The following is a 25,139-nucleotide window of genomic DNA, read 5'->3' as shown; positions in this document are numbered from 1 at the left end:
AAAAAATCCCACTAGTAAAGGGTAGTGGGGTTTTTCCATATATATAATAGAAGAAAAATAATAGCCACAAGAGGAATAACATCTGTATTTCTCCTGCACTGTGTTCAGTGAAACTCAGAATACTATAGATAATCACTAAAAACAAGTCATATGCTTGTTACCAGCTGCCATAGGTTTAAGAAAAAAAAATCTATATTCTGCCTAATGTCAGCAGTTATATGGGTACAGACTTGGATCCACTAATGCTATTGCTTAATTATCTACTATACATGGATCAAAACATAAAAATAATGGTTAACTGTCAAACATACCCTTTTATTATGCTTCTATATTCCAAAGGTATAAAAAAGCCCAAAGGCACAATAAAAATAGGAAATCTGTTTTTATTAATGAATTCATTCACATTAAGTTTACATGAAACTGAATGAGCTGAAAAGAAAGAGAAAGTGCTAACTCCAGTATGGTTTGTATCTAAAGAAAACTCCACCCACATAAACTCTAGTAACAAATCAATTTTTAAGCCCTTGGGTTAGAGACTATCTTTTTTCCTCTTAGAAGTACTTACTAAGTAAATAATAATAAAAATAAGCATTACATTATGTGGACAAACTTTTTGACTGACTAAACATTAAGGATGTTTAAAAGAGTTTGCCAGTCATCAATGGAAGGTAATGCTAAGGAAATTAATCTTTTACACAATAGTTGCCTTGCATGTTTGAAAAACTAGTAAGAAATATGAAGAGAGACAGAGAAAGAATAGGGAAAAAGAGAGAAAGAAAGGGGGGGAATGCAGAAAAATTTGTTATCTTTAGGCAATATTTAATTAACAAATTAACATTTTAATGTTTAGAGCTGGCAAAAAATTGGCAAAATAAGCATTTATATCCATACTCCAAGGTAAAATAAAATATGTACTTCAGGGAGTTCGTGTTGTGGTTCAGCAGTTATGAATCCAACTAATATCCATGAGGATGTGGGTTCAATCCCTGGCCTCACTCAGTGAGTTAAGGATCCCACGTTGCTGTGGCTGTGGCATTGTCTGGCAGCTGCAACTCCAATTCAGCCCCTAGTCTGGGAACTTCCATATGCCACAAGTGCAGCTCTAAAAAAAAAAAAAAATATATATATATATATATATATATATATATATATATACACACACAAAACTATGTGCCGAAAGTGATGGGTAGAGACAAGTGTACAAAAAATGAGCCAGATTTTGTTGATTATTCAATCTTCATAAACTGAATAGTTACTAAAAATATTTCTATCTAAATGCCTGAGTAAATCAAAGACTTAACTTCTTCCTGAATTAGACTATACTTCAAGTCTTATATATTATCATATTATAAAATAACAGCTAACTGTGCATAATTAGTGCATTTATTGATATTTCCTCACTTCCTCATATTAGAGACCACCACCCAGTTCAAATTATGGTTTTATTTCCCTTTCTCTATATGCATTTAATTCCTTTAAATATTAATGAAAGTTATGCCAGAATACTGTAAGATGATTAAGCCCATCCTCTTGGTTAAAAACAAGTTCAGAGAGCAGCTTTGGGATGAGAATATTCAAATTTATTAGCCCTTCTTAGCAATCTGCCCTCAAGCCCCACATTGTTTCCAATCTCAAGTTAAGAAGAATTTTTCTCCAATGGGCACTGAATCACTTTAATGTTGACTCTTGTGCGCTCTACTCCACCTTCAAATGTAGCCAGTAAATTCAGCTTTACTACAGTACTATAAAAATGTGAAAGAACCATAATAGCATCTAAAAAAGAGCTGCTGGCACTATATTAGTTTAGAGAAAACCCTAAACTGAATACTAATGCAAAATTTAATGATAGTTTTCCTAGTTGCCAAAAGAGTTACAATAATTATTTTGCCATAATGTGTAAGTTATCTTGAAGGCATCTGAGAATATTACTGTGTAGGATACAGAAAAAGTCCCCAAAGTATCACTGTTTTCATGGGTTTTTTTCAATATAAATAAATCATCAACATACTATCTTCACTGTAACACTGTCCTCTGATTAGAGGATTGCCTTAATGAATGCAGAAACATTATAAAGAGATCCTTCTGCTTCTTTAGTAAGTTAGCTTCCTTGATTGGTATCCAATATGGATCCACTTCACACCAAATTCCACTTTACAGTGAATACCATTATTGTGAGGTTCCAGTAAAACATTCGAACAGAATCAATAGTTTTACTTCCCTTTTCCTTTATAAACACGACCAAGTTTTTAGAGTTGAAAAGGAAACCAAGATCAAATTTAGATATGTTGTTTGAAATTAGCAAAGATGAAACACTTCAGTGCCAGACAAAAGCCCTGATTTTAAGAGTAGGTTTTTGCCTTTCCTGAAATGCCTAGCTCAGGCAGTGTATTTTTATGCCTGCGGATATTGGCATGTTTCACATTTAAGATTATGACACACCAACTTATTTTGAAATTTTTTTAATCTTTCGCTGTGCATGTTTCAAGTGCTTCATGACTATCATTGATAATTGAGCAATTAACTTGAAATTACCAAATGTGCTGTGATGGCACAATATGTAGTAAGCAACATGAAAAAAATAAAGAACAGAAGAACTCAGTATAGTGAAAAAATGTAATAAGGGTAAAATGGGCCATAATAATAATAATAGTACTGAGTAAGTTTTAATGGTCCCAGGTCTCAGTAATTTAATGATGCCAGTAAAACAGTTTAATGAAATAAGTCTAGAGTATTATAAATTTTTAGAGCAGTTTGTTCTGCTGCTACAAAAAGGAAGCTTCTTTCTAACTGGTCTTGTGTAATACACAGGGATTGGTCCAAAAAGTAAGTGTGGGAGATTCATTAGGCAAAAAGGACAAAACAATTAGTTTAAAAATCCTGACAGGCAGATTCTTAAGAAATACAAACTTGCAAAAAAATAGATGAAAAGTCTTCTTTTAAAACAGACAAAGTAAAAACTCTAGGGGTAAAGATAACTCAAGAAGTCATCAAGCTATTGTGAACATATTTACAAATCAAAAACTAAGATACATGGCTTGACATCAAGAGGGAAAGATGAAACCAGCTGTACTAGAAAAATCAGAATGCTTTTCACTGTTCGTCTCATCAAGATCTCTAATACTGGGCTTTTCTGGCTAAAACCATAGTGTGATGGTGAAGAGTAGCTCTTTAGTGCTTAAATATAGCCAGTGAAGCAAATTCCATAAACCTAAATCCTACCTTATTTCAGAGGCAGGCCATCTTAAAGGTTTGTAAGAAAAACCAACAATTTAGGAAGTCAGAGAGGGAAAAGAGATTCAAACTACAGCAAATAAAAGGACACTATTAAAAACCTTCTTTTCTCAAAATTCCATAAATTTCACTCCAAAGCACCACTAGGAGATTAAAAATAGGCCAGGCTGTCCTTTCAGGTATAAATTAGACAGAGAAAGTGGAGAGAGCAGAAAGAACAAGTATCTAAGGGCACTAGTATATAAAATTTTAAAAGCTTACAGTGTAATGGATATACATATTTAGATTAGCAAACCACTTTCAATTAAAGTAGATTTCTGGCCACAGTTCACAAATGTATAGTAGCTGTGTGTATTAATGTAGATACTTCAAATGTCAGTATATCTCTAATTAACATGAGCACACAACTGTAAAACTGAGAAGGCACAATTTTAAATTCCTCACATTCCCAGCATTAATGCTTTCATGGGGCAGCTCCCGTTGTCATGGAAAATGGCATTCAAGCCCTATTTGTGGATTTTCACAGCTCATCTTTTTTATTTACCTGCTCTATGTCAAGATTAGCCTGGAATAATATTTTTTAAAGATAATGCACTTAGACCTACTTGTCCTTAAAATCACAGATGTTCTCACTGAGGGAGTTTTGGTCTGGGTTATGCTCAGTTTGAAATAAATTTCTCTCCATTTTAAAATACCACAAAGAGATGATTTCATGATTCTTTTTGTTTGTTTCCTAAAAATCTATGCAATTCAAAAAATTTCAGCTGAAGCATGAGATGTGGCAGTTTTGGAATAGGGGGATAGGAAAATGTCAGGGAGTAGCAAATGATCCAAGAACAGGAGGAAATAAAGTGGTAGAAGGCTCCCCACAACCTCCTCCCTGACTTACCCTACCTCAACTTTTCAAAAATATTTGTATGGCAACCAAGTAGAGACTGAGATAGTGACCAAATAACAAAAGAAAGAGAGCTAAAACACTCTCTGAGAGAGGACAGATTGGTGTTATGGAAAGAACACTGAATTTATACCATGAATCTCCCAGTTTGAGTCCTGCTACTATGCAAAAATGAGGATAATTCTTACCTCACAGAGTTTCAAGAAATTTAGCCAGTTTAATGTCTGCAAAAGCAAGTGTTATGCCACAGTAAGATGTTGTTGCTGTTGTTATGATTATTATTATTATTGCCTCAAGCATGGAGCTAAGCAAAAGTCCTTTTTCTTCCAGACAGCAAAATACTTTTGGATCTTTTCAAGGAAAAGACTGCTATTAGACACCATGAACACAGACAGAATTTTATAAAAGGGAATTCATTATCAAATTTCTAAATTTGAGATAAACCTGGAAAAGCAGGCTATCTAATGATCTATCTCTGCTTTGCTGTTGCTGTTGCTATTGCTGTTGTTGTTTTTAACCAATCATGTATTGCCCTGATAAAATTCAAAGGACAGAATTACTTAATTACTTTTTAATTAGAGATAAAAAATTAAATGTGGGATATTAACATGCAAAACAAGGACTTCTTACACAATGCCTACTTTAGGAAAAGAAAAGATAGTTTTATTTTTTTAAAGAAGAAAAAAAAAACTATAATAAGACACTTTCAGCTTCTGAAAAGATAACCATTTTCCTTCACAGTGTTTTCCTACCCTGACCTAGGTAGTAGATGTGAGTAGGTAAGATTCCAATCGGTTCTCACACACCTTTGGTGTGGCCTATTCATTATGGATGTGCAAAACAATATCCCACCTTCCTTATCTCACAGACTGGCTTCTGCACACCTTACTAAGAAACCTTCCCATGGCCATGAGGTATAAATTTCTGCCTTAGATCATGTAGCAAATAAGCTGTTCTAAAACATAGAAATTAAAGTTTCTAAAATAAGCCATTGTCACTGATCCCATTTGCTTTTTTAGGCTAGACTAGATAAATATTTCAATTGTTTTAGTTGCCTCATAATTCACTATAAGTGGTAGACAGTTTCTGCAATAATAAAAGAAGTGAGAACTCAAGTATTCTGGATGTCGTGTTGATTCTATCTGATTTATCTTACCCATAGTATCCTGTTACATTTCTTTAATAAGAAGGTTCCACAATCAGGAGATGGCCCTAACAAAGCTTGAGACAACTAACCAAAGGAAAAACAAACTCCAGGCCCTTAACTATCATATGGAAATTCTCAAATCTGGAAAATAACTACTTTAGGCCTGTATGATTAATATGACTTCTACGTAATTGATTAGACAAAATCTGACAAGCTTTTTGGATATTTTTAAGTCGAACTCCAGAAATAACCATATGGAAACTATACTCATGGGGCCCCTTCTATTTTTATCCTCTCTCTCTTTGTTAGGTCACAAGAAAAAAACTTCAGCTAATTGGATCACCTCTGTTCAAAGCCAGTCTATGTATGTCTGGCCAGGGGGTAAGGTAGGGGAAGAAGTGAAGAATTCAGGAAATAGAGCCATTGGGTGATGAGAAATGTAAACTATATTTTAATTAAGGCCATTTTGGTTGAAATTCTGGTAATTATCTTATATTTCTAGTTTTAAAATTTTTATCATCCTAAAAACTTACTACAGGGAATTTCTGAATAACATGAGAAAAGAGAGAAAGGAGGTAAAAGAAAGGGTAAAGCAACAAAGCAAGATTTGGACAGCTCAAAATTATTTCCCTTCACTCAGATTTCTAAAAGAATAAGCTCAGCTCCTTGGAATCATCTTTTTTTCTTGAGAGCCCTTCAAAGATACTTTGCATTTCTTTCTCCATCTTCTTTGCCTCCTAATCCTTACTGTGATACCTCGCACAAATTTAAAGCTTATATCTAATCCAAATGAACCATGCAGTTTAATATTTTGTTTTACATAAGAATTAAGTCTTCAAAAAATAAAATGTGAATTGTTAGTTTCATAAAATAACATCTTCCTCATTCTTAATGCATTAAAAATATATAAAATGTGTTAAACCATATTAAATAGTCACATCTAGTTTTTTAACTTGGTTCAAAATATCTGCCCCAATCAATGCTACTACAAAAGTAATGCTGGTTTTAAATAAATTTTCACTGCTCTCTGCTTAAATACTGAATCATTTAAACTTTATAATATTACCTTTTTTCCAGATACTTTCCTAGACCTCTACTGTATAAAACTCCTTTTAGGAGTACACACACAGTTTTTTCCATCTTTGTTGTTATCAAATGTAAAGATCACCTTAAATGCCAATGTTTCACAACAATGTACTCATACAAATATATCTTAAACTCAAGTTATTTAAATATGGTCTTCTAGACACACATTTTTAATACCTGCCATATACTCTAATCTACTTTTATGTTAATATATACATAATTTAAAATATTTTAATTGATCATTAAAGTTCAATTTTTTTTCTTGAAATTGACCTTCTTTCCTGAGAAAATGTATCTTTGTTCTCCAAAATATCATACAAAATACAATAGTATGTTGGAGATGGTGAAGAACGTAGGAATACCCCAATTTTGATATGCATTATACATTTCCTAAATGAGTCTTTGGTTCCTTAGTACATAATCTCATCATGTACTGACAGCTCTTTGAATTCTGTATCATCTCACATCTTTTCAATGAGTACACAGCAATTTTTAAGTCCAGACAACCAGAAGACTGTAAGTTTTCAGGGTAAATTATTCATGTATATATAGAACAGCCCCTTTAAGGTAATCCACTCCTACACTTGAGTCCCATCTTCAAAGAGTAAGGTATTTATTCTTCCAGCCTATTGTAATTGTCCCTGCCATTGTTTTATTTTACTGGAAATCACAACAAACTGAGGCTTTTCTCACCAGCTGACAGTTTTCTATACTCCTCTTAAGAAAACACTGACAAAAAACTAATAGCACTTTAAAAACACCGTGACTGATTCATTACACAAAGAGAATAATAAGAATAATAAATAAACCAATACTTACAAATACGCACAAAAAAAAATCAGCCCCAGCACCCAGAAATCACTGGTAAATTGCCTTTGAATTCATGAAAGTGACCTGAAAAGTTTAGACAAAAATGAAGTGAAAAAGGATTAGAAAATTGCATTTATAAGTTTTATTAAAGAATACATTCTGGCTACAAATTATATATATATATATATACACACACACACACACACATATATACATACACACACACACACATATATATACATATATATATGTATGTGTGTATGTATATGTATATATATGTATACAGTCTTTTTAGTGCCGCACCTGCGGCATATGGAGATTCCCAGGCTAGGGGTCCAGTCGGAGTTACAGCTGCCGGCCACAGCCACAGCCACAGCCACAGCAACATCAGATCTGAGCCATGTCTGCAACCTACACCACAGCTCACGACAATGCTGGATCCTTAACCCACTGAGCGAGGCCAGGGATCAAACCCGCAACCTCATGGTTCATGGTCAGATTCATTTCCACTGCACCAGGACAGGAACTCCTATATTATTTTTAACTCAGGCAATTGACTAACAACTTCTTCCAAGATGATAATACCAAAAAAGACAATTATCTCACTGTTTTACATTATCTTACAACTTACATATCCATCCTTTATGGGTTTTAAAATATTGTCAGTAATAAAGTAAGTGTTTAAAAATATGCATAAGTAAAAACAAAAGGGTGAAAAAAATCTTAAGGGAATAAATACACTTTAAAAACCTGTTTAATTTATCTCTGCAAGTTAAAATGAATTAGCTTCACAGAAAATATCTTGGATATGTCCAACAGGAACACTTTGTAGGTAGAACAAATGTGAAAAGATGCAGTTTTAATTCTACCTAAGATGAAAGGAGGCAATTTTAATTCTACCTAAGATGTAGAACCTATTTAGATGCTTAGGCTCTATACAATGCATTCTGTATGAGCCACAATTCAATCCAAATTCTTTTGCTTGCATACACTTTAGTTCTGGCTAAAGAGGTAACAGATGCAACTCAAACACACAGAGCTAGCCTTGTAAAAAGTTTTAACTAGCACAATGACTCACTTTATGCCTCTAAATATCTATGGTTTCCTCTCTCCAGAACCCCCATGCATTAGAAGGTAGTTTGGTAGTTTATTTTTATTGTTTGGTCTAAATACAGCACATTTTTAGTTCCATGAAAACAAAGAAACTTTGTTGCAAAGACCATATTCTTTCCAAAATGTGAGGATGGCTCTAAGTAGTGTTCAACTGAAAATAATAATGGAGCTTGGATTCCTAATTTAGGTCAGAAACTTTCCTAGATTCTGGGGACTGGTTTGATTTAATCTACATATTTTAAATACAGCCAGTAAATATCTAAACTTAGCTAACTAACCTAGTCAGTTAGCTAACTAGATTTAAATAAAATTAACTACAAAGAAAAAAAAATGGATCTTGTTCAATATCACTTATAGGAACTACTACTCCACGTTGCATTTATAGCACAATTGGCCATAATGGATTAGGTACTGGCATCTGAAATTAAGTTGAAATATGAAATAAATCCACAACTCAGACCTTCCCAGCTCCTCTAATATGCTTTGCCTAAGTGACCTGGATAATTTATTCTACTTTCTAATCAGGATTGATAGACAATTAAGTCCTGGGCATTTGGATAGATTTGAGTATCCCTGGGTCATACATCCTCTAGGTTTCCTCCCCAGACTCCTTCTCTGCAGGGAATGATGCCACAGGCTTCCCCAATCCAGTTTCACCAGTTTCTAGCAACTCTATATTAACTACATCCCTGGATATGAGAAGTACAGAAGAGGTTGGCCAGAGGAAGGGAGCTCTGACATTTATTTTCAGTATTACACCCTTATCCTCCTCATGGCTTTCTCGTGTTTTGGGATTCAGGAGAGCAATTTTACCTCAGATAACGCAAAACTGTATATGAATATATTCTGTGTACTATTCAAAGCCAACAAAGAATATCGGTTCTAATATAAGCTATTCTCACATTTTATCTGACTTTTAATTATAAATTATAACTTTGAAGTTTTCCACAAAATAAATCTATATCAAAATGCTGTTTATCCAAAAGCCTAAACTCTGGAAGAATCCAAAACAGTTCTTCAGTACTTACGTATTTTTTTAAAGGATCCCACCTTGTCTTTCTAGTAACAATTCTTTTTAAAAAACGAATTGGAATTACACAATACATACAATACATCTTATTTCTTCATTTTCACTTAAGTAATGGAGGATAAACAACTTTTCTGAACGGTAACTTGACAGAAAGTGTTAAAATTTTTAACATCAATATCCCTTAAGTTTGCAAGGCTATTTCCAAAACTTATACCAAGGAACTAATTGCAAAAATGTTAAACTACAAAAATGTTCACTACGGCATTTTTCTAACAACCCAAAATTGGAAATAACCTACTAATTGCAAAAGTAAATTATTGTACCTACATAAAAAATATTCTGTAATCATTAAAAATAATGAGATAAATCTATATTTACTGACATAAAAAATGGTGGCCATGAAATATTGTACAATAAAATTATATAACATAACAAGAACCAATTTACAGAAAATCAAATGTGTATACACACACACAGAAAGTGAGGTACAATTTAACAAAAATGTTAACAGTGAGTGAGATATAGGCTGATTTTACTTTTTTTATTCTATGAATTGGTGTTTAGATTTTTTATCCTTAACATGTCTAATTTGTTCCAAAACAATACGCTACTTCTAAAATTCATTGTATCACACAAATTCAAAAGCAGTCACCAAATCTGGGCAAACCTGCTGTTAATCTAGCAGCAAAAGCCAAATATTAATATTAGTTACAAAGATAAAAACCTCCAGAAAGAAGAAAAAGAAAAACCTCTGAATTACAGGCAGCTTCAAACAGGTATCTTGACATCAAATGAAGAGACCATAAACATTTTCAAAAAGCATGTCCCACTCCACCAAAAATAGGTAATAGATCAAAGGTAAACAGCAAATAAAAACACTTGCCATCTCCCTGTATAATTAGATTTTAAAAGCTTTCAAGCAATATTTTTAAATCCTGCTTAAAGCTGTCTCCAAGCCACACCCATTTATTTTTTTTTTATCTTCGTCCTCTTTACTTTTTTGTAAATTTAGCAAGAAAGTTCAAGCACCAAATGAGTGGTTTTATTAAATGACCTTCCAACTCTGAGAGTCAATAATCGAAGGCACTTCTTTAAAGTACTAAAGTGCTTCCAAAACACCTGTAACAAAATTTTGTCCATCTTTATATTAAATTGTAGCATCACATGATTAAAACTCAAGCCAAGGGTTGATTCATTGATTTAATAATGTTATATGTAATAAGACACCGAGTTAAAATAACTGCCTTTAAAGCATTTATTTTTCTCAACTAACTTTAGGGAAGTTATCAATACCTAGTATTTTATACATCAAAATAAAAATTAGAGATATTAAAAATACCTTGTATGCAAATTCAAATGGGTTTTCCTAGCAATGTGATTTTTTTCATTAAAACTACTATTTTCCCACAAGTTGTATCAATTAAAAAAAAAAAAAGCGAATTCCCTGGTGGCCTAGCAGTTAAAGATTCAGCATTGTCACTGCTGTGGCTCGTTGCCACTGCTATGGCTCAAGTTCAATCCTTGGCCCAGGAACTTTCACATGCCATGGGTGCAGCCAAAAAAATAAAAAGCGAAACCCTCCTTACCATTATCTTTTGATCTTTGCAGCATTACTAGACTGAAGCCATGGTTTTTAAGTCTATTACTCTTAGCTTTCCTTTTCCTCTTAATAATTATACTAAATGATGTATAATGTAAACTACGAAAAATGAAGTGTGAAATTCAGCTTGCAGAAGAAGTGATACTAGGCCAATGCCCAATTTTTAAAAAATACAATTGCTAATAATTAAGAATATCACATAAAGAATAGGAAAATGAGATTTTTCTTATTGACATTTACACCTTTTAAGGCAAAAGCAAGAGTATTTCTGATGTATCAAGAAAGATAACTTAGATGCTACCTAGTGCAATACTCTGCTTTTCTGGAACAAGAACCTATTTCCTCAAAGAAAAGGAATTTCTCCTATTCTTAAAAATCTCAAAAGAGAGTTATTACTGAAGCCTACTCGTAGTTGCCTATTTATGTATTCTATGCTGCTCAACTTACATCTTCAATGTGACTTCAGTAGTGAGGACCATAGTTCAGAAGGGACACTGACAAGCAGAGATTGAGAATGGCTAAGAAATCTTAGAGGAAACATGTTACATTAGAATGGTTCCATGTTTTAAAGATGGGAATGACCCTTAGAGATCATCCAGTCCAATGGTCCTCATTTCTTTGGTTTCAGGACTCCTACATTTCTAAAAATTATTCAGAGTCCTAAAGAGCTATGGATATATTTATCAACAGTTATTATATTTGAAATTGAAGCTGAGAAAAAAATTAAATAGTTATTAATTCATTTAAAATAAAATGATGATTAATAATAACCATTTAGTAATGAACGTATTAAATAGTAACATAAATAACATAATTTTAAAATATAAGTATATTCACCAAAACAAAAAAAATCAGAGGACTGGCATTGTTTTGCATTTTTTAATATTTCAAATGCCTGGTTCAATAAAAGACAGCTGGATTCTCATTGGTGCCACTGCAATCAATCTGTTGTGATATGTTGGTTTGACAGACGTATGTGAAAATATCCATCTTCACATAGATATGAAGTTGGAAAGAGGCACAGTGTTTTAATAGCCTTTTGAGATAACTGTAGCTATTCTTCTTTGATACTATATCAAAATTTGACAAGTAATAGTCGCTCAAAAGTTAACTGCAATATGGAATAAAAAATCTGCATATCAATGAACTTTTTATATTCTATTACTTTAAAAACCATTGGTCTTTAAACTCATCTTTTACCCATGCATGATTTTGCAACATTATGCATTGGTTCATTTGGAAAACACTGATTCATTCTGAGTTGTTCAGATCCTCAGAATGTTGACATATTTCATTATTCAGTATTTTTTAAAATCACATTTGTTAATATTGGCACCAATCTTACCAGAAAAGTTTTTAAATACTGGAAAGCCATCAAGCTCATGATGGTGGCTACATGTTTTCCAAACAATTTTCTCTTGAAAGCTCACATTTTATTATTGATAACAAATAGTGTCAGTTGCTCTTCTTAAAATGGCAACATCACTTTACTCATTTTTGAGAATGTCTGCCAAGTATCCAAAGTCTGAATAACCATTGTGTGTCTGTTAGTCATTCTTTCAAGTAAAAATTATGTCCTATGAAAAAAACACTTAGTTCATCTTACAAATCACTTACATGAGTGATTTTTCTTAATGTAATGATAGTACTTGAATACATAGCATAAGCGTTTTATGCATACTTCCAATTTCATCACAGATTATTTTAAAATGTACTTAAGGGGCAAGAACTAATAAAAATCAATAATTTGCACTGCTTCATCTACAACAATTCTTAAGAAAATGAGATTTTTTTTTTCTGTAAGTGGTGATGATTGTTAAAAATTCAATGACTACTAACATAATTTGGTGCCACTGCCTTGATCTGTGCTAAGGCACCAAACATTTCTGCTCAAAATTACTTTGCATCTTCAGTGTAAATGTCAACACAGTGAAAAAGGCAAATAGCATTTTAGTATTGTGATGAAAATAGTTTTGAACTTTTAGACCCCACAGAAGAGCATCAGGGATCTCCATGTGTCCAGAGACCACATTTTGATAATTGCTTATCTATTCTAATAATCCATTTTGCAGCTAAGGAAACTATCTAGTTTAATATTATCAAACCAACAAAAGAAAGGTAACATCTAGCACAGTGAGTGTAACGTGATTGAAAGTTAGTTTCTCTTTCTTCTTTCCAAAAGAAAAAATGGGAATGACAAGGTGGTGGATTTTAGCTCAGTCCAGATAAATTTTTAAAAATAATAGCCTAAGTTACCTCACAAAATAGAGATACAATCCTGGAATTTGCCAAAGTTAAGGCTCTTTGCCACTCTTTGCCAGTGATGTTGTAGAAAGAATTCTTGCACTGAATTTAAAATTGTGTCACAATCTGATTAAATAATCACCTAGAGGGTTTTTATAAAATCGGAATTTCTAGGCCCCACCTCAAACCTATTAAGCTGGAATCTCCCTGAGTGGGCCCGCCTTGTTTTTTAAAAGCTCCGGAAATGACTGTTAAAGCCCGCCTGGCTGTAGATGGTATTCAAGAACTGCTGTACCAGTTCTCCCTTAAGTCACTACCACTTCGACATCCTACAATTTTACATTTTATCCACACCTACTGGGAAGTATACCCTTACACTTTAATGTAACATTTCCTAAGCCTACTTAAACACATTATAGATAGTTAAGATCAAGGTTCTTCTGGGTTAGAAGAAGAGGCATTTCCTAGGCCTGTAAATTCACTTCTGCCAACATGTGTAGCACAATAGTAAATCAGAGATAGAATTGCCTAAGTTTGACACGTTTTCACAACTGCCGACACTTGACTGCTTTCCTGAAACAACAATTCAAGATCTGTCTGTGAATGGTCATTTTATACAGAATGGTCAGTATAAAAATAGAATCTACATGAAAAATGAATGAGATTATTTAGAAGAAGAGAGCATGTCTTCTACTCTACAAAGGCAGCTTATTGCTATGAACCAAAACCACAAAATAGACTACAAACTTCCAAAACCTATTTATAGAATTACCATGTGACTTAATCCCCAAAACTCTTGCATCTTGAGGTCTTAACTACATAAAAATGTCATATACTTCACAAACACAACATAAGGCAGTTTGTCCACTTTACTAGAACCAAACAAAATTTAGTTTAAAAAATTTAGATCAGAAAGAAATCTAGAATATATTTTATAACTTTTCACTCAATAAATTTATCTTCTATTTCTTCCTTCATGTCCCCTGATTTTTCAGCAAAATATAATTTGAAATAACACCTATTATTGTGTTTTTGTTTGTTTGTTTTTGCTTTTTATGGCCGCACCTGCAGCACCTGCAACTTGGAAGTTCTCAAGCTAGGGGTCGAATCAGAGCTACAGCTGCCGGCCAGGCCAACACCGCAGGCACAGCACTGAGATCCGAGCCTCGTCTGTGACCTACACCACAGCTAAGGGCAACACTGCTCCTTAACCCATTGAACGGAGCCAGGGATCAAACCTGCATCCCCATGGATACTAGTCAGGTGTGTTACCATTGAGCAACAACGGGTACTCCCTTATTGTGTTTTTTTAATATCCTTTTTCTCTTGCAGCTTGACTGGTTTCAGACATGTAAGTTATCTGTTTAATAACAAAAATCAGAGAAGGTCTTGTGTGAGCAGGATTGGAGAAAAAAGTGATTATCAAAACATAATTCTCAGACTCTATTTCAGAAGCACTGGGGTCCTTATTAAACCACATTTTTTTTAAAAGACTGGTGGGCCCCAGGCCCCATCCATATCTATTGACTCTATAATTCTGAAAGTATGACCTACAAATCTATTTTAAAGCACAGTCCCCAGGTGATTCCTATGTACACTAAAATTCAAAAATTGTGAAGTTAAAGGATAATCATGTTAAATGAGGGTCAGCTCACAGAAACTTTTGTGCAAAAAAAAAAAAATTGTTAAGTCTATAAAATGTTTTATCTTATTAAAAAGATTTTAGATTTCAATGATTTTAGATTTCTTATTTTTTTAGTAAAATATTTTCTTAAACATAAGGATGAATTATAAGCTAGAATTTAACTCAAAATTGTTTGAGTAACTGGAGGGGGTCTCTTTTTTAATTTGAGAATATACATGCAATTTTCCAGCAATTCAATTAACATTTCTAAGAGCCCACAGGATGCATAGTATAAATTGTAATCTCTGGGGATACAGAACAATAAAGTGCAATCTCAAATCTCCAGCAACTGACAACTTGGATTCACTGTAAAATAAATATTATAGTTAGAATAGTCTCAACATTTGCAGTCACATTATCATATCCAGAAAAAGAAGATTCCATCCCTATGAGTTTTCTCTTCCCGAATCCTGCTCAGAAAATAAAGTGACAGAACATTTTAAAAGCAATCATTTAATAAAAGTTTATAAATAAGCACTGATTATTTTTCAGAGTTCCCGTTGTGGCTCAGCAGAAGTGAATCTGACTGGCATCCATGAGGACCTGGGTTTGATCCCTGGCCTTGCTTAGCAGGTTAAGGATCTGGTGTTGCCATGTGAGCTGTAGTATAGGTCGCAGATGTGGCTCAGATCCCGGGTTGCTGAGACTGTGGTGTAGACCAGCAGCTACAGCTCTGATTCGACCCCTAGCCTGGGAACCTCTATATGCTATGGATGTGACCCTAAAAAAAAAAAAAAAAAAGTACTGTTTTTTTTAAGACCTTAAATTTTTTAAATCAGTCTACTATTTTCTATAGGGTGAACTGGTAGACAAATGAGCAGGGGCTGTTCTTAATAGTTGTTCTAGGTAGTTAAGTCAAGATAAATTTAAAGACATCTAAAGAGGATCCATTTTGATACTCATTTTAAGAAACTCTTCTTGTTACCACTCTCAGTACCACTCCCTTTAACCACAAATAATGACTTCAGTAATGGAGCTCTGTAATTTAAAGTATCAGGCAAATAACACCAAGTTACTTAGATGAATTGACACCGCCTGTTGTGCAAATATGTACTTAAAATGAGATTATAAAAATAACAGCTGCATCATCAACTGGATTCAGACCAGAACAGTTTATGTGAATGCAGAATCTGTACAGTCTGAACTTTTGCTATATAGCATGTATGTTGTACTTTACATTTTTAAAGAATTCTTTAACTTGTGATGGAAATTGAAATGGGAGAAATGCTAAAAGGAAAAGGAAAATAAAGATTTGGTGACTATGGGCTAATTAACTATGAGTCCTAATTCCTAAAGTAAATTATAGTAACTCATCATTTACTGAATGTTTGCTCTATGCCAGCACTGTGGTAAGCAATGGGAAACAAAAATGAATGAGCATTGGTGACTTCAAGGAGTTCACAACCTAGTAAAGGAGACAAATAATTACAACTTTGTGTGAAATAAATGAAGAAGATAAATTATAAAACTTATCTAATTTTCTGAAATAAAAAATATGCATAAAAAAATGGGGATATTGCCATTTACCTCCCAAGATTTTTGTGAAGATTAGAGATATGAAAATGCTTCCTAGATGGGATATGTTTTATACAAAATTATTTCCCTTTTTGCTTTTTCCCTGGGATTCCATTGAAATGTGCCCAAGTCCCACTTAAACAGATGACCTGGTGGCTAATATAACTACCCACTTTTTAAAGAATGTCTTAAGGGTACATGACATTGGCAACGCTACCCCATCATCACACTCAATAACTACACACTGCTTATCCACAAGGAGCTCAATCATACACTATGGATTAGTCCTTCCCACACCTAATTCTTTTGCTCACTCTCAAAAACAGAGAAACAAATGAAGAGAATCATGTTGAGAGATCTGCTTATACTTATAGCTTTCACTATAAGTTAAAGATTTCACTAAGCTTAGAAAAGATGTAGTCTGGCATCTCTCAAAGACTGTCTAGACTGTCTCACTTCCTAAGTGAAGAATATCAGGAATATTAGGATGAGATGCACCCAAGTTTACAGACACACAACTCAGGACCATATGACAAGCACAGCTTTCATTTTAAGTCAGAGTTTCCAATTACTGGGCTCATGTCTATTCTGTGAAGAACATGTCTCCTGTGACTTCATCTATAAAATGGGATACTTTGCATTCACTTCTCTCATATTATATCAGTTTCACTACTTCATCTTCCCATTTAACTCATCTGACAAAAGACACTATGAAATTGAAAGGGGTTAAATATCTCGGGTAAAAATATTTCTCTGGTTTCAGCACCTTCCTATTTCCCCCAACTCCAATCAACCTCCAATTCCTATGATGTATTGTCCTGGAATTTTCCTAATTTCACTTTTTTTTTCCTGATTCACAACAAGATTGTTGAAACCCTGTGTGTGTGTGTGTGTGTGTGCGCGTGACACTTAGGGAAAATATCTTGCTACACACTACATAATTCTCATTTCCCTCTGTTATTGCTCTCATGCCACCACTGGGGGAAAAAAAAAAAAAAAGCACTGCCTTTTTTAATGTGAGGATATGGAAGAAATGCACAGGTGTCTCCAGTACTCAAATCTCAGTCCCAAATTTCATCTCTATCAATGCTGTTTCTGTAGAATTCACAATAAAAAAAATAAAACTAGGCATTATTAAGCAACAAGTTGATATTTATTTTATCATTAAATCCTCTAATTACTTTCTGATGGGATTACTATCCTCATTTCAAAAAAGAAAAAACTGTGATAATCTACGTGGGAAGAGAATCTGTGTGTGTGTACATGTGTAATTGAATCACTTTGTTTTACAGCAGATATTATCACAACATCGTAAATCAACTATACTTCAATAAAACTTTTTAAAAATAGGAAAAAAAGAAAAGAAAAACCTGAAACTCAATGGGATTAAATATTTACAAAGGTGGTAATTGGCAGGGTTGGCATTCAAATTCACAATCTCTAGTTCCAAAGCTAGTACACTTTCCCTGTTTCATTTAAGTGGTATTCCTTAATATTTCAGATCCCAGCCCTTTCAAAATATATTTGCTATGACACCAAAAGAGCTTTTTTTAAGAGATTCTAAATCCCATCATTTCTGTACATTGATTCTACTCCTGCCCTTCAACCACCATATTTCTCTGGGACAGGCACTATGTTAAGTCTACACATCAGCCTATAATTCAAAGCCTCCTTGCATTCTCTATCTCAGAGTAACTTGCAAGAACAATTTTACAGACCAAGGAATCTTTTTTCTAAAAACGGTGAATATATTTAGCACATATTTCACATATACAATAAGTAAACTTCCAAAACTTACAGAGAAATATTATAAAGTCAAGGATGTTGCTATATTTTATTTTATATTTTATTTTACTTTACTAATGGACACAGTTGTGGCATATGGAAGTTCCCAGGATAGGGCTCAAATCAGAGCTGCAGCTGAGGCCTATGCCACAGCCTCATCAACACCAGATCCAAGCTACATCTGCAACCTATACCACACCTTGTAGCTGCACCAGATCCTTAACTCACTGAGCAAGGCCAGGGATTGAACCCACATCATCACAGAGACAATGTTGGGTCCTTAACCCCCTGAGCCACAACAGAAACTTCAAGGATGCTGTTTTATACACTAAATAAATAATTTAAATTTAAGATGGTTTTGAAAATTAAATATACAAGTTTAATTTCTTTCCAATAATAGAATAATCTAAAAAAATTTTAGGTTTAAAATGTCTGATGTGCCAGTTTTATTCAACATAGTATTGGAAGTCCTAGCCATAGTAATCAGACAAACAAAAGAAATAAAAGGTATCCAAACTGTAAGAGAAGAGGTAAAACTGTCACTCTATGCAGATGACATGATACTATATGTAGAAAACCCTAGCAATGCCACATAAAAACTACTTGAACTGATCAATCAATTCAGCAAAGCATCAGGAAACAAGATAACATTCAGAAATTGGTGCATTTCTGTACACCAACAATGAAATATTAGAAAGAGAATATTAAAAAATACCTTTTAAAATCAGACCTGCAAAAAATTAAATACCTAGGAGTAAACCTAAGGAAATGAAAGATTTATATGCTGATGACTATAAAACATTAATCAGGAAAATTAAAGAGGAATTAAAGAAATAGAAACCTATCCCATGCTCCTAGAAGAATTAATATCATTAAAATGGTCATACCACCCAAAGCAATCTACAGATTTAATGTGATCCCTATCAAATTACCCATGACATTTTTCATAGAACTAGAACAAACAATCCAAAAATTTATATTGAACTATAACTGACCCAGAATTTCCAAAGCAACCCTGAGGGAAAAAAAATAAAATAAAATAAAATAAATAAAAAAAATAAAAAAACAAGCAGAAGGTATAACTCCCCTAGTCTTCAGACAATACTACAAAACTACAGTAATCAAAACAGTGTGGTACTGGTACAAAAACAAACATATGTACCAATGAAACACAATAGAGAGCCCAGAAATAAACCAGACACCTACTGTCAATTAATCTTCAACAAAGGAGCAAAGAATATAAAATGGGAAAAAGAGAGTCTCTTCAGTAAGTGATGCTGGGAAAACTGGACAGCTGCATGTAAATCAATGAAGCCAGAACACACCCTCACACCATGCACAAAAATAAACTCAAAATGGCTTGAAGATTTCAGACAAGACACCATAAAACTCCTAGAAGAGAACATAAGCAAAACTTTCTCTAACATAAACCATATAAATGTTCTCTTAGGTCAGTCTCCCAAGGCAATAGAAATAAAAATAAAAATAGGGAGTTCCCGTTGTGGCGCAGTGGTTAACGAACCCAACTAGGAACCATGAGGTTGCGGGTTCGATCCCTGCCCTTGCTCAGTGGGTTAACGATCCGGCGTTGCTGTGAGCTGTGGTGTAGGTTGCAGAAGCGGCTCGGATCCTGCGTTGCTATGGCTCTGGCATAGGCTGGTGGCTACAGCTCCGATTCGACCCCTAGCCTGGGAACCTCCATATGCCGCAGGAGCGGCCCAAGAAATAGAAAAAAGACAAAAAAAAAGAAAAAGAAAAAGAAAAAGAAAGAAAGAAAGAAAAATAAAAATAAACCAATGGGACCTAATCAAACTTACAAGCCTTTACACAGCAAAGGAAATCATTAAAAAAAAAAAAAAGACAGCCTACAGAATGGGGAAAAATAGTTGCAAACAATGTAACCGATAAGGGCCTAATCTCCAAAAGATACAAACAACTCAAAACTCAACAGCAAAAAAACAACCCAATTGAAAAACCGGCAGAAGACCTAAATAGACAGTTCTCCAAAGAAGACATAGGGATGGCCAATAGGCACATTAAAAAAATGCTCAACATCACTAATTATTAGAGAAATGCACATCAAAACCACACACTGGTCAGAATGGCTATCATTAATAAGTCCACAAATAACAAATACCAGAGAGGGTGTGCAAAAAGGAAACCCTCCAACGCCATTGGTGGGAATGTAAATTGGTGCAACCACTATGGAGAACAGTATGGAGGTTCCTCAGAAAACTAAATATAGAACTACCATATGATCTAGCAATCCCACTCCTGGGCATATAGCTGGACAAAACTTTCATTCAAAAAGATACATGCACCCATATATTCACTGCAGCACTATTCACAACAGCCAAGACATGGAAACAACCTAAATGTCCATCAACAGATCAATGGTTTAAAAAGATGTGGTACATATATACAGTGGAACACTACTCAGCCATAAAAAGAACAAAATAATGCCATTTGCAGTAACATGGATGCAAATAGAGATTCTCATACTAAGTGAAGTAAGTCAGAAAGACAAAGACAAATACCACATGATATCACTTATATGTGGAATCTAAAATATGGCACAGATTAATGTATTTATAGAATAGAAACAGTCTCACAGACAGCAGACAGACTTGTGGTTGCTGGGGGAGGGTGGGTAGGTAGTAGGATAGACTGGGAGTTTGAGGTTAGTAGATAAAAACTATTACATTTAGAATGGATAAGCAATGAGGTCCTGCTGTATAGCACCGAGAACTATATCCAGTCGGTTGTGACAAAACACGATAGAAGATAGCATGAGAAAAAGAATGTATATATGTGTATGACTGGGTCACTTTTCTGTACAGCTGAAATTGACAGAACTCATAAATCAACTATAATTTTAAAAATTTTAATAAATAAAATGTTTCTTTAGATAAGAAAAATCTTCCTAAGCATAAAAACAAGGAAAGAGTAATAAAATTGACTACACTAAAAACTTTAAACTTCTGTTAAAAAAAAAAAAAAAAAAAAGACCATTAACAAAGTTAAAAGACAAACCAAAAAAAAAAAAAAAAGCATATTTCTGGTATGGTATGACAAAAGGGAACAACAAATCAATAAGGAAAAAAATAGAAAAATAGGCCCAAAAAACAAATGGAATGGGAGCTCCCACTGTGGCATAAGGGTGTTGGGAGCATCTTGGGAGTCCTGAGACTTGGGTTCAATCATGGCCCACAGAGTAGGTTAAGGATCTGGTGATGACACAGCTGTGGTGTAGTTCCTGACTGCAGCTCAGATCTGATCCCTGGCCCAGGAGCTCCATGGGCCGCAGGGTGGCCAAAACAAAAATAAAAATAAAAAATAAATGGAATGTTTATAAATGAAAAATACAAAAAGAAAATAAGCTAAAACTGCATTTAATACCACAATTAATTTTTAAATATTAATACAATTCCCATCTCAATACAAGATAACAAATATTTAAAATATTGTTAATATGTAATGCTCATGAGCATGGGGAATCCCATTCACTAGTGCAAGTGTAATACAGCACAACCTTTCTCAAGGGCAATTTGACAATTCCGCATTCCCTATGTAACTTACAGAAAAAATTCAACCAATATGGAAAAGCATATGAAAAAAAGTAAAAGATACTCTTTCCAATATATCCAAATGTTAAATATACATATCCTTTGATACAAATGGTCTGCTTTTATTTTATCCTAAGGAAATTATTGGACAAGTGGATAAAGAGCATATGTACAAAAATGTTCATGAAAGTGTTATTTATAATAGCAAGTAGCTGGAAACAAACAATACTGGAATAAGTCAGGTACAATCACAAAATAGAGTGTAGTCATTATAACTGTGGCATATATCCATTTTTGTCAAGGAGAAAGAGAGCCACAGCATATTGTTACCGAGAGGAAAAAAAGGCTAAAAAAGCAAAAGTATTTTTTCCAATTGTATAAAAACATATAAACTATTATATGGGTATGTATGCATATGAACACAAAGGATATACAGCAAAATGCTATTTATGAGTGCTGATATCTTCATCTATCTATCCATATATGCATAAATAGAAAAAGAAATGATAAAAAGCAAAGGTTATTAATGAGTGCTAAGACTGTTATTGAAAATTTTTCTTTTTTTTCTATTTCCTTATTGTCTGCATTTTTTAAATGCAATGACATTCACTTGTATAATCAGAAAAATGGATTTTTATTTTCAAATAAATTAAAAATTAGGTAAAGATTTAATTAAATTCAAACACAACTTTTTTATACCAACATGAGCCCTAAAAAAATGATTCTGGAAAAGATCATCTTAACTCATACCAGTAAGAATAACAAGGCTAAATCTAGAATGAGAGGTAGAGGGAAAATGACTAAACCTGCCCTGGTTAAACAAATTCAGTGTGTGTGACTATACATATTATATATGCACAAATAATGTCTGTAAATATGTTAGATCCGTAACAATAACATGATCTATTATTGGTTATATTAGCATACTCTTCCTAAAATAGAAGCAGTATTTTAAGTTTGCAAAGTTACAGATTGGAAGAATCAATATTGTCAAAATGAATACACAACCCAAGGCAATCTACAGATACTATGCAATCCCTATCAGTCTAACAAGGACATTCTTCACAGAACTAGAACAAAATATTTTAAAACTTGTGTGGAAACACAAAAGACCCCAAATAATCAAAAACAATCCTTAAAAAGAAAAATGGAAGGAGGAATCAGGCTTCCCGAATTCAGACTATACTACAAAGCTACAGTCACCAAAACAGTATGGTACTGGCACAAAAGCAGAAATATACATCAATGGAACAGGATAGAAAGCCCAGAAATAAACACAAGCACCTATGGTCAATGAATCTATAAAAAGGAGGCAAGAACATATGATGAGGAAAGACAGGCTCTTCAATAAGTAGCACTGGGAAAACTAGACAGCTACATATAAAAGAATGAAATTAGAACATACTTTAACACCAAACACAAAAATAAATGGGTTAAGGATGTAAACATAAGGCTGGATACCATAAAACTCCTAGAGGAAAACATAGGTAGAACATTCTCTGACATAAATCACAGCAATATCTTGTTTGATCCACCTCCTAGTGTAACAAAAACAAAAACAAAAACAAACAAATGGACCTAATTAAACTTAAAAGCTTTTTCACAGAAAAACAAAATAAACAAATAAAAATTTTAAAAGGCAAAAAGACAACCCACAGAATGGCAGAAAATCTTTGCAAATGAAGTAACCAATAAGGGATTAATCTCCAAATATACAAACATCTCATGGAGCTTTATAATGAAGAAAAAAAAAATATATATATATATAACCCATCAAAAAATGGGCAGATCTAAATAGACATTTCTCGACAGAAGATAGACAGCCAAAAAAAAAAAAAAAAGAAAAGATATTCAATATCACTGATTATTAGAGAAATGCAAATCAAAACAGCAATGAGGTATCACCTCACACCAGTCAGAATGGCCATCACCAAAAAATCTACAAGCAGTAAATGCTGGAGAGGGTGTGAAGAAAAGGGAACCCTCCTATACTGTTGGTAGAAATGTAAACGGGTACAACACTATGGAGGACAGTATGGAGGTTCCTTAAAAAACTAAATAGAGGAAGTTCCCATTGTGGCACAGTGAAAACAAATCCGACTACTATACCTAAGGATGCAGGTTCGATTCCTGGCCTTGCTCAGTGGATTAAGCATCCAGCATTCCCATGAGAAGTGATATAATTCACAGACGCAGCTCAGATCCCTCATTGCTATGGCTACAGCAACTGTAGCTCCAATTCAACCCCTAGCCTGGGAACTTCCATACATCGCAGGTATGGCCCTAAAAAGCATTTAGGCAATCCCACTCCTGGGCATCTATCCAGAGAAATTCATATTTCAAAAAGATACACACACCCCAAAGTTCATCACAGCACTATTTACAATAGCCCAAACATGGAAGCAACCTAAATGTCCATGGACAGAGATATGAATAAAGAAGATGTGATACATACACACAATAGAATATTACTCAGCCATAAAAAAGAATGAAATATTGCCATTTGTAGCAACACGGACCTAAAGATTATCATACAGAGTGAAGTAAATCAGACAAAGACAAATATCATATGACATCACTTAAATATGGAATCTAATAAAAATGACACAAAGGAACTTATTTATAGAACAGAAACAAAACCACAGATTTCAAAACCAATCTTATGGTTACCATAGGGGAAACCCTGGCGGGATGGGGAGTGGAAGGAGGAATTAGGAGAATGGGAATAACATATATACACTGCTGTATATAACAGATAATTAACAAGAACCTATTGCATAGCACAAGGAAAGCTACTCAACAGTTTGTAATAACCTACATGGGAAAAATAATATATATATATATATATATATATATATATACATATAACTGATTCACTTTGTTATACCACATTGCTAAGTCAACCATATTCCAATAAAAAATTTTTTTCATAAAGTAGGCTTGGAGAATATATTTTTTAAAAATTGGCATATTTAGGAGTTCCCATCATGGCTCAGCAGAAATGAATCTAACTAGTAACCATAAGGACACAGGTTCAATCCCTGGCCTCGCTCAGTGGGTTTAGAATTCAGTGTTGCCATGATCTGTGGCATAGGTCGAGGATGCGGCTCAGATCTGGCAATGCTGAGGCTGTGGCGTAGGCCATCATCTATAGCTCCAATTTGGCCTCTATCCTGGGACCCTCCATATGCCATGGGTAAGGGCCCAAAAAGACAAAAAAAAAAAAAAAATTGGCATATTTAGTAAAAGCCTTCAAAACGTCCATCACTATGACCCAGCTCCACTCATAGAAATCAATCTTAAACAGTCATAAATGCAAAAATAATTTTATACAAACATATTTATTCTATAATTATTTTAAAGATTAAAACAAGAGAAACAGGTTATGGGTCCTATTCACATAAAATAGGATAGATATAAATGTACTTACATT

General features: G+C 33.8%; 1 protein-coding gene across 19 annotated transcripts in view; it reads right to left on the bottom strand.

Moving 5' to 3' along the window:
• SOX6 (SRY-box transcription factor 6) overlaps positions 1 to 25,139 on the bottom strand; it is a 614,027-nt gene that overhangs the window by 508,509 nt on the left and 80,379 nt on the right. For all 19 annotated transcript variants that reach the window (XM_021085331.2, XM_085011890.1, XM_085011902.1 and 16 more), the window contains exon 2: positions 7,179 to 7,253. The gene's annotated coding sequence lies outside the window, so the exon portion shown is untranslated. The remainder of the gene's footprint in view (positions 1 to 7,178; positions 7,254 to 25,139) is intronic.

The sequence above is a fragment of the Sus scrofa genome, chromosome 2, assembly GCF_054392235.1.
Source record: "Sus scrofa isolate SSC_HxYL_T2T_F1_AM1 chromosome 2, Sscrofa_HxYL_maternal_Yorkshire_Landrace_v2.0, whole genome shotgun sequence".
NCBI classification, from domain to species: domain Eukaryota; kingdom Metazoa; phylum Chordata; class Mammalia; order Artiodactyla; family Suidae; genus Sus; species Sus scrofa.
The sequence above is the reverse complement of the archived record's forward strand: the minus strand, read 5'-3'. Positions and strand labels throughout refer to the sequence as shown.